General features: G+C 45.3%; 1 protein-coding gene and 1 non-coding gene across 6 annotated transcripts in view; one reads left to right on the top strand and one right to left on the bottom strand.

The window, feature by feature from the left end:
- Positions 1 to 14,298, bottom strand: part of LOC139049428 (uncharacterized) — a 143,234-nt gene that overhangs the window by 65,922 nt on the left and 63,014 nt on the right. Inside the window, exons 3-5 of one of the 5 annotated variants that reach the window (XM_070524750.1) lie at positions 12,287 to 12,325; positions 8,698 to 8,730; positions 5,765 to 5,904 (exon numbers count right to left, since the gene is read on the bottom strand). The exons of 1 other annotated variant lie outside the window; for it this stretch is intronic. The gene's annotated coding sequence lies outside the window, so the exon portion shown is untranslated. Of the gene's footprint in view, positions 1 to 891; positions 935 to 5,764; positions 5,905 to 8,697; positions 8,731 to 12,286; positions 12,326 to 14,298 lie in introns of all 5 variants that reach the window. 3 more of the 5 variants (XM_070524749.1, XM_070524748.1, XM_070524751.1) reach the window with 3 other exon arrangements.
- On the top strand, positions 7,661 to 7,735 carry TRNAY-GUA (transfer RNA tyrosine (anticodon GUA)). Its single transcript has one exon. It is a non-coding gene; the product is annotated as a tRNA-Tyr (tRNA).

The following is a 14,298-nucleotide window of genomic DNA, read 5'->3' as shown; positions in this document are numbered from 1 at the left end:
GTTCTCAAATCGAAACACATGATGGTACGTGTCCTAGTAATATAGTCCCAGTTTTTTTCAACTTTGAGATGTCGGAAAAAAATTAGCATTACTCATAGTTATTACCATCACCGACGCTAGCCATGTAGGAAAATGTTAGGAGGCGAAGCCTAATTTATTAAGGATTCGCATTTCTGGGCTACCATGAGTCACTATACATGATCGGTCATTATACTCAGAAAAGCGCAATTGTGAGCGCCTTGCATGGCGATTACACCAAGGCGAATTACCTTTTAAAAGATTGATTTGTTACAAGTTTTCTACGGGTTTATTGCTTAACAGCATTGCTTTTAAAGGTCGTAACAGTTCTGACAAAAGAGAAGTTTTTACTGTTATTCTTTTGCCATTCGTAACTTAGGCCAAGTACGCCATTGCTTTTCTCTGTGATATAATTGTAATTGCATTTTAGATGCAGCGTTCTTTCCATTCGCAACTTCCGGAAGCGCGTGTATTGATATGGTTTCATGCAAACCTCTAATGAACTTGCTTAAAACTTTTATAATTATAGTGTAAATTGCGCTCCGATGCCATTACAACACGGTTACCCCCTATACGTTAGCCTTTGTTCAGTGTTTACAATGAACCAAACTGTCCGCAATAAATTTCGCCAGCAGCGAAAATTTGAATTTGGAGTGCTTATTTAACGCGGAAACAAAAGAGGACCTCTAAACCACAAATCGAAGAGGCATACCTCTCGTTGCCGAAAAACATCGCCGTTGCTTTTAAACATACACTACTACAAAACAGCGTTCGCAAAAATTACTGCCTTTCTGTATTTCACAGACTAATTTGTCAAAGCAGTTGGTCGTAGAATATACTGAAAAGCCCCTACGTTGAGAAAGTTATGATCACCTGCAGGCAGATTATCAGATTGCTGAATTATAAAGTGCAACATCTGAAAAAAAAAAAAAAACATTACTTTGGTTTACCATGTTTCAGAAATGTACTTACTAATTTATTAAAGTAAAAACATTTCTTATACAGGACGTCTTTTATTTTGTGAATGACATGTGCCTTGGACTTTATGCCATTCTTTAATTTATTGAATGTAGTGATGAGCTGTGACTTACCTGTCACTGAACTGTGAATGTAGTGATGAACTGAACTGGGAAGCCGATAACTACGCAGGAAGGAGAACAATCACTCTCCCAAGTGCGCACAGGAAAGCGGAAATAACACACACGTGGCTACAGCAGAGCTGGCTACTCAAGAACGGTTTTGAAAAAACTCCCGAAGGTAGGACACTTCTGGCTGTGACAAAGCTATCGAGGGTTGGCTGAGTCATCTGTCATCCTTTAAAAACTCGTGAAATGCTTCCATTATTTTGCTTGATTTTGGCGCTCTATGCCTGTACAAAATCACAGTTTTATCAAGAACGAGTTTACTTAATCTTAAGCTGCAATGAACGGGCAAATGTGAACGAGCGCCATTCCTTACATCGAGCGCACGTTCCTGGATCCTGATATTTAAAGATAGTATTGTTTGCCCTACGTAAAAGGTTATACAAGAGAACAGCATTTTTTAAACAATATGAATTTTGCAATTCACGCACTTCCTATGGTTAACACAAACTCCTGCAGGTTTGTCACTCGCCACTCCGTTCACTATATTGTGGACATCTGGGCACGCCTGAACAGGTTGATGTCCTGCAATAAAAACAACATCCATTTTGTACCTCCTTGCCACGTTTTTTAACCCTTGTGCTAGCATATCATTGCTAACTTCATTGCTTCTACTCTTATGAACATCGTCAACTGCTTCTCTTTTCGGAAAGCCTTTAACTGAGTTTGCCACTTTTTCAGAAGCTCTTGTGATAACACCAGTTGGGTACTCCGCTTCTTTTTGTCCAGATACTTGCTTCTCAAAACTATGTTGCATACTGTGGCGGAAGGATTTAAACAAAGAAGAGTGCGGAAAAACTACCGGAATAAGTTAAAATAATATAGAGGCTCATATAAAGCGTCGCAACCATCTCCTAGTACGAGTTAGTTACTCAACCTTCCCGTTCCCCCGGTGTAGGGTAGCCAACCGGACGTGATTCTGGTTAACCTCCCAACCTTCTTCTTATCTCTTTCCGTCCTCCTCCAAGTTGACTACGCCAAGACGGCATAGCTGCGTTTCGCTTACTGCGTCACAAGTCTCGGTTCCGTGTTATAAGAGTCTAAATTGGTTTAAATGGGTCGCAGACTGTCAAACGAAATTCCTCATCTTGCTGTAGTACGATAGTGCATTCGCGCCGTGTCGAAGTATACAACGAAGGCAAGAATACATCGGCAGCATAAGAAACAGGCCACATCCAAAAGATGGGGATCGCCGAACAGGCGACCTTCACATATGCGGCCGGCCTCGCTCGCTTCGGTGGCGTGTTGGCGCATAAAGCATGCATATGAGGCGTCTTTGGCGTCGCCAACTCGTTTCTATGTAACGCATGAAAACGAAATCGCAAACCGTAAGTTCATTGATAGCTAAAACGTTTAAGCTTCAGCGGGAAATAATAAAAAAATACATAAAACGCAGTTTAGGTTCACTTGACATTCCTTTTTTTTTTCTATGCTCGCGTCAGCTAAGGGATGCGACTAACACTAGACGCGACGTGTTTGCTGTTGCCAGTAAGTACTTTTACAGGAAAAACTTTTTAATTTTAGCGAGAAAGAACAAAATAAAAATAAAACGCCGTCTGAATAAATTTAGCATTCTGTTTTTTTTTTCGCTCCTCGCGTCGGCTTATGTAGGGGATGAACACTAGGCGTGACATGTTTCCTGTTCCCAATTTTTGCCCAGTGTCCCCTTTTGTTCAATTTTTTCCTTGTGGGTAAACGGGTGAGCCGAGAACTGAATTAATTTTACTTTTAACCAAGCGGTGATGGAACTGTCATTGGTGCAAAAACGCAAAGTAAAACGCACTCTAGGTATATTAAGCAAGATTCCTTTCAATTTCCCTTATTTTTTTTCCGATGCTCGGGTCAGCTAGCGGATGGGATGAACACTAGACGGCACGTGTTGCCTGTTGTCAGTGTTTGCCGGGTGTCCCCTTTTGTTTAATTTGTTTCTCTATTATCCGCAAGATCTCGCATTTAAAAAGGCGCACACGGAAAGCGCGGTGTCTCTTAATTTGTTTCTCTGTTATCCATAAGTTTCCGTATTTAAAAAGGCGACTACGTAGATCGCAGTGTCTATGGAACCATCTACGTAACGAAAAGCGCTATCCTGATACCTTTTACAAACTCCATAGTTGCCCAGGAATCTCTAGATAAGTCTCTCTTCATTTTCCGAACAGAAATGCGCTTAAGCAATTGCTGATTAAATTGTATTAACTTTAAATATCCCCCGCCGGAGTCCTTATATTTGGACCTTCTGTGCTATTAAGTAATGCTAGGTTTCTCGTTTCGCTACATGAAGTATATTTGCACGTCCACTACGTAGCTTGATAGCGCACCAAGGCACAACATTATAATGCTTTTCCCGCTACACATTGGAATAAATCTGCCCGAAGTTCCAACCACAAAGGTCCCGCCAAGTTCCTGCCTCCCATCTCTGTCACGCTCGCAATGATGCGAAAACTAGCATTTACTCGAGAACGTCCATACAGACAATGTGTAAAAAGTCCGTCAGCGTATTGTGGAGAAATATGGGATCGCCATTTATAAAACATTAAGCTAATTATTAGTGTGCCTTAAAGGATGCCTTTGCGGGAACCTTAACAAGATAGCACCTCCATAATCAAGGGAGCCTCCGTATCGCTTAGATTGCGCGTCTCGTCTGAATGGCATCTCGTCGTCGGCGCAAGGCGGCGGCGCAAAGTAGCAACATGGCGGCGTCCTGGCAGTTGCACGTCTCAATGCATGAGTGCCAGATTTGCATATGTTGCCTCGATAAGTGAATGTTGTGGCCTGTTTTATGTGTGACGCCAGTCGTGTCAGCTGAGTGTGTAAGGCGCTTCACTGCTGAGCGCAAGGTCGCACATTAAATCGCTGCCATGGCGGTCGAATGCCCACGGGAAAAAGGAACAGAAATACGCGCGTGTGCTTGGATTCAGGGGCACATTGAACAATTCGAAATTGATAAACTCAATCCGAGTCCCTCACTGTAGCGTGCCTCATGAACAAAGCGGGCTTTTGGTGCGTAAAATCCAACATTCAAATTTCTAGCGTTATGAGCGAGCAAGTTTCAAAAGTGTTAGTTTCAGCCACTGTATATATTTCGTGGGCAAGTGCTCTTATCCCACCCTGTGTCTTCTTCCGCCCCCTTCACCTTACTAGGGCGGAGGAAGTTTTGCTTAGAAGGCTTCGGGCCAGGGTGGCCCTTACAGCAGCTGCGGCCTCAAAGTGGGAGTGGTCGTATTTACCAGTGGGTGCTACGTGTCCAGACTACTCAGTGCCAGTGACGGATAGGCAGATGCCGCGTACCATCTAATACGCACAGGTCCAGGCTCACAATCGGAACTCTCGTGTCTCCTATTGCAACCTTGCCTCCGCTACATGCAATGTCGCATCCAGTTTGACCGCTGGGCGCACGGCAATAGATTCCCCAAAAGAAAGCTTCGATTAGTACACAACACAGGCCTCACAGCACAGATATAATAGAGGTATACATATCAATAGTTAAGGCTTCAGGGCAAGTTGTGATCACAATAAAAACATAAAAACGAAGTATTCAAACACGTCATACGGTGTTTACCAACCACGTCTGCGAGTGACTTGGGAAATTTCGACGTCACGCCGAGTTTGCATGTGGCGAAAATGGGGATCATAGGATGTTTAATGCACGGCGAAAATTTTCATTTTGCAGCTGTGATTACATTCGTAAAGAAAACAAGTGCTACACGTTGTCCATCTTTTTCATTTTTATGCAGAGTTTGTACCATTACGGAAATTCATTGTTGAACTAAACAAGACACTTGATCATATTAATTGAAAAGAAGAGGCATGCCGTGGGTAATGCGTAGACGACACAAAAAGCATCAGGTTTAACCACAGCTTCTGCAGTTAATTACGTATTCAAGCAGGGCGGGAGCATTTTAAATGTGTTTCATGAAAGGGGGGGGGGGGAGGCTGCAGAATTTAGCATGCTTTCCAGGGACCACTATTATTGCCCAAAAGATTATATTGCGTTCGAGGCCAGGCAGTGATGGGTCTGGCCGGTATGAGCTGACAAGCGAAGTGTATACCACTCGCTCTAACGATAGTGTCTGCTCAGTATCGCAACGTTACATGCCGCGCAAAGTACTTAAATTTCAAACCAAACGCCGTTTGCAGTTCTCCGCGGGGGCGCCGCCTTCGCAGCGAGAGAGTCCATGTTTATATCGCGCAAGTGCGCCTACGTACATGGCAGCCCTGTGACGTCGCTCATAGTGACACGTGACTATAAAAATTATTCAAGCCGACATCATTTATTCGTTTACTATGTTGTTTCAACGGATGACTTAGAGTGAAGAGAAATAATGAATCATGCAAGCCGAATGTCCTCGTGTTTTTCTTTTACTTCGTGCCGTATGGTAAGAGAGATGTAGTACTTCCAGTTCGTCTCCTTGTTCCCACGTCACGCATTTGCGCGCGCAGAAAACCAGACTAGGTCGTTTCTGCTTGCGTATACCAGCGCCGCGCTCATGCTCTTTCATCCTCTCACGCCTACCTCATTGCTCGCAATTACGGCGCTGATCAGGTGTTCTTGTGCAGAGCGCGAGAAATCACTTGCTGCGCAAAACAAGACAGAGAAAAGAGCTCACCCGCGATACCGTCATCGGAACTTTACCACTCAGCAAAAATACGACAGAGCAAATAGAAGGCTGGACCGGTGACGTATCCGTCAGGCGATCCTCCGGCCGTGGCATGGGAGAGCGAAGGGACGGAATTTCGCTCGCTGAGCCTAGAGAGGAAAAATGGAGAGGGCGTCTATTTCGGTAGTTACGCTCGTCTGCTGCAATCACGGGTTAGTGCCATTCCAAATATTTCTATCTCTGCTATTAATGATGAAATTTAAAGAAGTGTTGCCGCAGAACGCTCCTAAGAGGGCACGTAACCAGATCCAAAGGATAACCAAAATATCATTGTGGCTCTGTGAGGGTTCTCCTAAAGTGGGCGCTTACCATAGCACTTGCGCAATCGAATTTATGTGCGCATGCTTATGTACCAGTTTTCGTATTAAAGAAGGTAACAGTTTCGTCCAAATGACGAAGTACTTCATTGTAATAGTGAAGTGCTAGACAACTACGCGTCGTAAGGTTGATAGTTTTATGGGCTACATGGCTCAAAGTAAACATTTTTTTTGCTAAAAAATAGCAAGCACGATCTCATGTGCACCTAGTCAAACCCGAGCAACGCTGTCATTATGAAGTACTGTCGGCATCAAGAATGGAACTCTTGGAGCAGCCTCTCACTTCAGGGCATTTGCGACAAGTGAGTTTACGCGATCTCTAACACTTAGGGACGCTGGAAGACAACGCACGTGAAGCGACACGCCATCTCGGCTCCCTCAACTATGCACCCGCCGCAGGTTGCCTCCGATGTACCGCACGCAACCAGGGAATGTGCTCAACCACCCGAAGAACCATGCGCAGCCACTGGCCCCCACCTTCCCACCACGTCCCATGTGTGCCATACTATGGCCACCATACATACATACATACATACATACATACATACATACATACATACATACATACATACATACATACATACATACATACATACATACATACATACATACATACATACATACATACGCAGTGCACAAGTATCCGGAAGAATTCAACTTTGCTGTCTTTTTGTTGATGAATGTCCAATAACTTGTGCAATCTCGACGGCCGAAATTGAAGGGCAACTTCTTGAAATTCATCTAAGGAATGCGGGCTTACAATCGATAAGCCCTACCCTTAGTTCAACTCAAGGACACACTTTTATTTATTTATTTATTTATTTATTTATTTATTTATTTTTGATCTATTTATTGATTTATACATACATACATGTGTCGAATCAGCTAGGTAGGGCGGGAGATGAGCAGGATTGTACTGAGTGATGTAAAAAAAAGATTTTTTCCCTTTTTGCTTTTATTCCTTTGTTATTTTGGTTTGACATTTGTGATGACTGTTGCTTAGACCAAGGAAATATTTTTGGGTGGTCCTGCACACTAGCAGCCCCTCCTCCCTCCCCCTGTGTACATGAAGCCCTGTTTTCCATGAATAAAATTCCGTTGAAGTCCGGCGTTCGTGTTGTCTTTCTCTTCTCTTCCGTGTTCAATTGCGCGCTGGAACAATGTTTCATAATGCTAATCACAGCCAACTGGCCCAGCTGTCCATACTTAGCGATATCCTTTCCGATGCTTTTTTTTTCGGTGCTTGCATGAGCCAACGCGTAGGTTTACGACTAGCGATCACGGGTTTCGTCTAGCCAGTTCTTGTTGAATTTCTTTCTCTATGATTTACACAAAATTCCTTTCAGATGCTTTATTTTTCCGGTGCTTGTGTGAGCTAACGCATAGGTTTACGACGTAGTTGTTTTGCGGATACCCGCAAGGTGGAGAGAACTAATGAATAAAGGGAAAATCAGACATCTACCCCTCCGTCACTTGCCTTTGCTTCGCGTTGTCGAGAAATTCGACTTCGCCCTGCCATCTGCTAGCCGCCTGGTTAGCTCAGATGGTAGAGCGGCTGCCCCGTAAAGGCGGTGGTCCTGGGTTCGAGTCCCGGACCAGGACGAATTTTTCTTCAACCATTAGGTTTTCCTTTCCAGGAACCCGTATGAGTTTCCTTTGTAGCAATTGCTACGGAGGGGTGGATGTCTGATTTTCCCTTTATTCAGGTTTACGACTAGCGATTACGGGTTTCGTCTTGCCAATTGTTCAATTGCTTTCTCTATGATTACACAGAGGAAGCTTTAGTATGCAAAGTCGTGATGGTTGCGGAGGAACACTGTTGATGGAGCCAGCATCCAAACGAAAAGCGCACTTTTGGTACGTTACACAAACTCCATGGGTGCACTGGAATCTCCACACAAGTTTCTTCTTCAGTTCCCGAAATAAACTGGGCTTATGCGAACGATGGTCAAAAAGTACATACGCAAAACATCCACAGCTCATGACTTTATATGGAGACCTCTTTTCTTTTATTCGAAAATGCTAAACTTTTTGTTTTGCATTAAGGAGTATATTGGCCCGTCCACTAGCTTAATGACGCAATAAGGCATGACATCGTAATAATTTCACCGCTAAACATTTTAGAGTAAATCTGCACGAAGTGGCAACAGGGAAAGTTGCCGCGTAGTTGCTACTCCCCATTTCTGTCAGGTTCACAGTATGCAATACATGATGCGAAAAATATCATTTACACGAGCACGTCCATACGGACAATGTGTAGAGCTCCTGCATATTTAGGAGAAATATTCGATGACCATTTATGAAACGTTTCGCTTATTTTTATCGTGCCTTAAGATTTGCGTTTGCAGGCCTCTGAGCTAAATCCCGCCATCATAATGAAGAGGGTCTCTGTATCGCGTTGATTGCGCGTCTTGCCTGAATCGCATCTCGTCGTTGGCGCATGCGCGGTGGAGCAATGTATCCACATGGCGGCGTCCTTGCCGTTGTAGATTTGAATGCACGGGCAAGGTCGATTAAAATAGGTTGCGAAGCTTCGAACGAAAGCAGATCAATAAAAATTCTCACCGACATCAGCAAGGGTGGTTATGGAAGCAGCGACTGGAAAAGATAAAACATTCGAAAAGATTGGAAAAGAGAAAAGCGTTTTTAATTTAAGCGACACACAGTTACATTCACTAACGAATAATAAAATTCTTGGTCAATATTACACATTCGTGAGGATCTAAGGAAATAGAAGTTTATTTAGATTTATTATTACTAAAAAAATACATTTCTTTTCAGCGCCCACCGTTACGGGGCCGTTGACGCCGCAATCGCTGTTAGTGCACTGTACCTCTTGAAGGGTGCAGAAACGCGCGCTCGTAAAGTTCACCTATTGAAATACGCCCTCCTCCCCCCCCCCCCCTCACACGTTGTGCTTCCTTACTTGTCGAAGTTTGTCTGAATTTGGTGACGCGGGGTAACTTCATCACCTAAAGCACTCCACACAAGCATTCATGAGCACTGCATCCTAAAGTTTTCGTCGGCCTCCAAAGAAATTATGTTCTCGGCAGGGGTGCGATTTCGACAACCATACGGTTGGCTTTTTCCTGTATCGCTTTCCGCGCTGAATGCTCGATACGCCCATCCAATCGAATGGCGAAGCATTCGAATATATAGCTGTATAGGCAGGCGAATAAAACAAGTTTCGCGCCTTCCAAAACAAAATGGCGTCACTTCTGTTTTTAACGGATGTGACGTCACATCATTTTTTCTCTGCCGGAATTGTTCCTCCAGATACAGATGGGGCGATCGACCGCCATGCTTTGAACGTATAGGCTCCCAAGGAAGCTTCGCTACCAGACATATTTACCTTGGCATGGGCGCAGGAGTTGCTTTTGTTAACTCGATAGGTGAGCGTTGGAGCCTTTTTTGTGTTTGATACAGGGCGCGGTCGCTTAGTGCGTCACGCTTTTCACTGCTGAGCTCAAGGTCGTACATTCAATAGCGGCCACGGCGATCGAATTTCGACGGGGTGAAATGGAAAAAGAAGACGGAAAAAGAAAAAGAAGCTAAAAGACGAGCGTGTACCTGGATTTGGGTGCACCTTAAAGAACCCGAAATTGGTAAAGTCGCTCCCAGTCCCTCATTATGGCGTGCCTCATAATCAAAGCGGGCTTTCCGCGTGTGAAACCGAACAGTAGAATTTCTAGCGTTATGAGCGAGCAAACTTCAAAAAGCGTCAGGTTCAGCAACTATATTTATTGCGTGGGCAAGTGCTCTTATTCCACACTCTGTTCGCTTATCCCACTCCTGCTCCATCCCTCCTCACCTTACTAGGGTGGTGGAAGTTGTGGTTAAAAGGCTTCGGACCGGGGCGGCTCTTACGCCAGCTGTGTTCTCAAAGTGGAACTGGTTGCATTTACCGTGGGTTTCTACATGCCCAGACTGCTCAGTCCCAGTGACGGATTGGCAGATGCGTACCACGTAATATGTACAAGTGCAGGCTTACAATCGGAATGCTCGCGTATGCGACTGCAAACTGGCCTCCGCTACAGTGACGCAACCAGCTATGACCACTGGGTGCGTGATAAGAGGTTCCAGAAAACACACTGCTTCAATTAGTACTCTACACGGGCCTCACAACACACATATATTACAGACATACACATCAAGAGTTAAGGCTTCAGGGCAATTCGTTATCGAAATAAAGAAACATATAAGAAGGAAATGCTCGAACACGTTACACGGTGTTTATCAACCATGTCTCCGAGTGCTTTGGGAAATTTTGACGTCACGCCTAGTTTGCATGTGGCGAAAATGAGGCTCATTTAATGTTTGCTGCATAGAGAAAATTTTCATTTTGTAGCTGTGGTTACATTTGTAAAGAAAACTGGTCGCACAGACTGTCCCTCATTTCAAATTGTACGCATGGTTTGTACCATTACCGAAATTCATCGTTGATCTAAACAATGCACTTTATTATATTGCTTGAAAAGGAGAGGCATGCCGTGGGTAATGCGTAGACGAAATCAAAAGCGTCCGATGTAACCGCAGGTTCTGTATTCAATTACGTATTCGATCAGCACGGGAGCCTTTTAGATGTGTTTCATGAAGGGGGCTACAGAATTTAGCAGGCTTTCCAGGAACAACTATTACTACCCCCGATATTATATTGCCTTCAAGGACTGGCCCCTCACCAGGTCTGACCATATTGAGCTAAGAAGGGCACTGCATACCAGGCGCGCTAAGGGTCGTGTCTGCTACGTATTACTTTCTTATGCGTCGCGCTAAGAGCTTAAATATTGCACGAAACGCCGTTTGCCGTTCTCCTCGCGGGGGCTGCCCTCCCAGCGAGAGAGTCGACGTATATCGCGCAAAGGTGCCTACGTACATGGCAGCGCTGTGACGTCACTCGTAGTGACACGTGACTTAAATAATTATTCATGTCGAAATAATTTATTCGTTTACTATGATTCTTCAAAAGATGAGTTAGAGTTAAGAGAAATAATGAATCATACTAGTGGAATGTTCACATGTTTTTATTTCACTTCGTGCCGTGTGGCAATATAAGTACTTCCGTTTCGTCTGCTTGTTCCACCGTAACGCCGTCGCGCGGGCGGACGACGAAACTGTGTAGTTTTCTAGCGTATTCCAGCGCCGCGATCATGCTCCTTCGTCATCTCACGGCTGCCGTGAGATGTAATAAATCGCAATTACTACGGATGCGTGGATGTCTGATTTTCCCTTTGTTAATTACTTCTCTCCACTTTGCGGGTTTCTGCAGAACTATTACGTCACGAAATAATTTCTAAAAATATCTGCGCTACTCTCAACCCTGCTCACAGCCGCTGCATTTCTTGGGAGTGAAATGCGAAAACACCCTTTCTACTTAGATTTAGGTGCATTTTAAAGAGCACCTGGTGGTCCACATTTCCGGTGTCCCCCAATAGGGCGAGCCTCATAATCGGAACGTGCATTCGGAACTTAAAACACCACGTTTATATTTCTCAACCCCACTGTTTTAAAGATTTGGCTGATTTGCATGTCGAAAGGAACGACTCCAGCGAATTTCACAGACATCCACAGTACTCCAAATATCGCAGGAGTTAACCTCTATGCTGAATAAGTTAAACACGGAAATATCAGTGACGTTCAGTATCGCCTACCATGGTTGCTATTGTGTCGGGTTGCTCAGCACGAGGTCGCGAGTTTGAATACCGGCGATGGCCACCGCATTTCGACGGGGGCGAAATGCGAAAAGACCCGTGTACATAGATTTAGGTAAAGGTTAAAAAACACGAGGTGGTCCAAATTTCCGGAGTACCCTACTACAGCGTGCCTCCTAATCAGATAGGGGTTTTGGCCCGAAAAATCCCATACTATGATTTTTGTGATGTCCAGTATTCAACGAAAGTTAGACCTAGTACAATGTCAGTGGAGCAAGTACTGTAGGAAAAACGCACTATATTATGGCGGAACGGTTAAGGCCAGAAAAAGAATAAAGAATAGCATTGAAGGAAAGGGAAAGACCTGATATGCAGTGTAAAGAAAAGTGCACTGATTTTACAGCTAAACGGTTAAGCCCAGAAGAATGCATGAATTTGTATATTTAACCAACGTTACCAGCGGCAGGTATCGTCAATGGAGCCACAAAGTAACGAAAAGTGCGCACCTTGTACGGCACAAATACTCCATGGGTGCCCTGGAATCTCTGCAAAAGTTTTTATTTATTCCCTAAGAATACAGTGTATAAACAATTTCTAATCAAACACTAATCACCTGAAATATCCGGAGCTTGCGTCTTTATATCGAGATCTTCCTTAATGCTGTATAATATGTTGCCCTTCTCGTTTTGCTTTATGGAGTATATAATATTGTCCATCCAATGCATACCTTGATAGCACACGACGTCATAACATCCTAATTCTTTGACCGCTAAACACAATGGGCGCGTTAAGTTAGCGCGCTCCGAACTCCAAAGGAGCACGCTCGAGTGCGCTCGAGTGCGACGCCTTCGGAGCTTAAGTTAACGGCCATTTTCGCCGACTGTTTTCGGGTGCACGAACGTGCCGTCTGGCGAATGTTGTGTTGCTTCCGCATCCGCTATTGCATTTCGCGCGCTTCTCGAAGATGGCCTCGCCGACCGTACTTCTGCAGCCCTTGTTTAGACGATGAAGAGGTAGAAGAACTTGACGCGCGGCGACGGAGGCAGCAGCTTACGATGCGATGCAAGCTCAAAGCGCGCCAACACGTTGCCGATCTCGCCTGACAGCAGCTTCAGACGCCCGGCATCGCGGCGGCGAGAGGAACGAGTGGGCAAGGAGAACGGACTTGCATTGGTGGAAAGAGTAGGAAACACGTCATTTTTCCGGAAGCCGTAGCAGGTGCGCGCTCTCGCGCACCGTTTCCAGGATGGTGCGCGTAGAGCGCGCTCCGCAATCACGCACCGGAAGTCGCTTTTTAGCCGTTAAGCTTAAAAGAGCGCGCTCTGCTGGCTAGAGCGCGCTCGAGCGCCTTAACTTAACGCGCCCAATGGGACTACAAGTGCGCGAAAAACAGTGGCAACGGCAAAGGCGCCGCCAAGTTGCTACCTGACATTTCCGTGAGGCTAGCAATGTTCAACATATTATTGGAAAACTAGAATGAACTAGTGACGGAATGACTTAGGCGGGCCAACTATTGTTCCCAAACTCCCCAACGCGGTACCCGGAACACCTCCGAGTTCTACGGGGCCCCTCTGACGTCGGCTCCGGACATTCGAACGTTTGTGCATTTGTGTGCGTAGACCGGCCTGCGGGGAGGCGGCTAGTTTGCGATGACTAAACCAACGTTCGCATCACCTTGTATCGGGAGGGGACAGAGTGTTTAAAAACCGCTGTTGTGCGGCTGCTCAGGACACTCTCTCTCAAGCAGTCATGTTAGACTGATGTATTTTCTCAAACAGTCATGTTTCATCATCAACGTCCTCAGCGTGATGAAGTGATTCTTTGATGAAGTGAGACGAAGTGATTCTTTGATAGAACGCTTGTGCTTTTGTCTCCGCTTTTTCGCTTTGTTTCCCTGCATTTCTGGGAGCTGCCGCTCCCTCCTTGCGGTAATGGATGAAGAAATCTCCGCGGACTTTCCTGGTGTGCAGCCGTCAGGTCGGCTAGCGTCCAGGAAACGTGGAAGTGCGTCAAGCGATACCGATAGCGAGGCCACTGAGATATGTTCGGACAGCTACGACTCGTCGGACGATGACTTCCAGGTCGTGATGAGTAGATCAGCGAAAAGAAGACTACTGCAGGCATCTTCGTCGCCAAGTGCTTCTACCGTGAAGAGTGCACCGCTGCGCTGGCCGCACACTGTGCTCTTTATACCCGTGGACCCGGCGACCAATTTGCGGCTCCTCAACAGGCAGGTCCTCTCTTCCTTACTCGAGAGAATCGCACCAAATGAGATTAAAGACGTGCGAATAAACCCGCGGAAAAATGTCCTGGCAGTTGATGTGCTACATCGTAGTGCCCTACAACACCTACGAAATATAACTGATATCGACAACGTAAAGGTGCGATCAATGATCCCTACAGGCGGCGATGGTACTGCGGGCGTCATTTATGACGTCGACGTTGCCATTCCTAATGACGACTTGCCAACGCTGATAAAGCCAACGACAGAAGGCAATTCCATTACAAGAATTTCCAG

This window comes from Dermacentor albipictus, chromosome 9 (assembly GCF_038994185.2).
Source record: "Dermacentor albipictus isolate Rhodes 1998 colony chromosome 9, USDA_Dalb.pri_finalv2, whole genome shotgun sequence".
Lineage (NCBI taxonomy): Eukaryota > Metazoa > Arthropoda > Arachnida > Ixodida > Ixodidae > Dermacentor > Dermacentor albipictus.
This window is presented reverse-complemented; position numbering and strand designations above follow the sequence as displayed.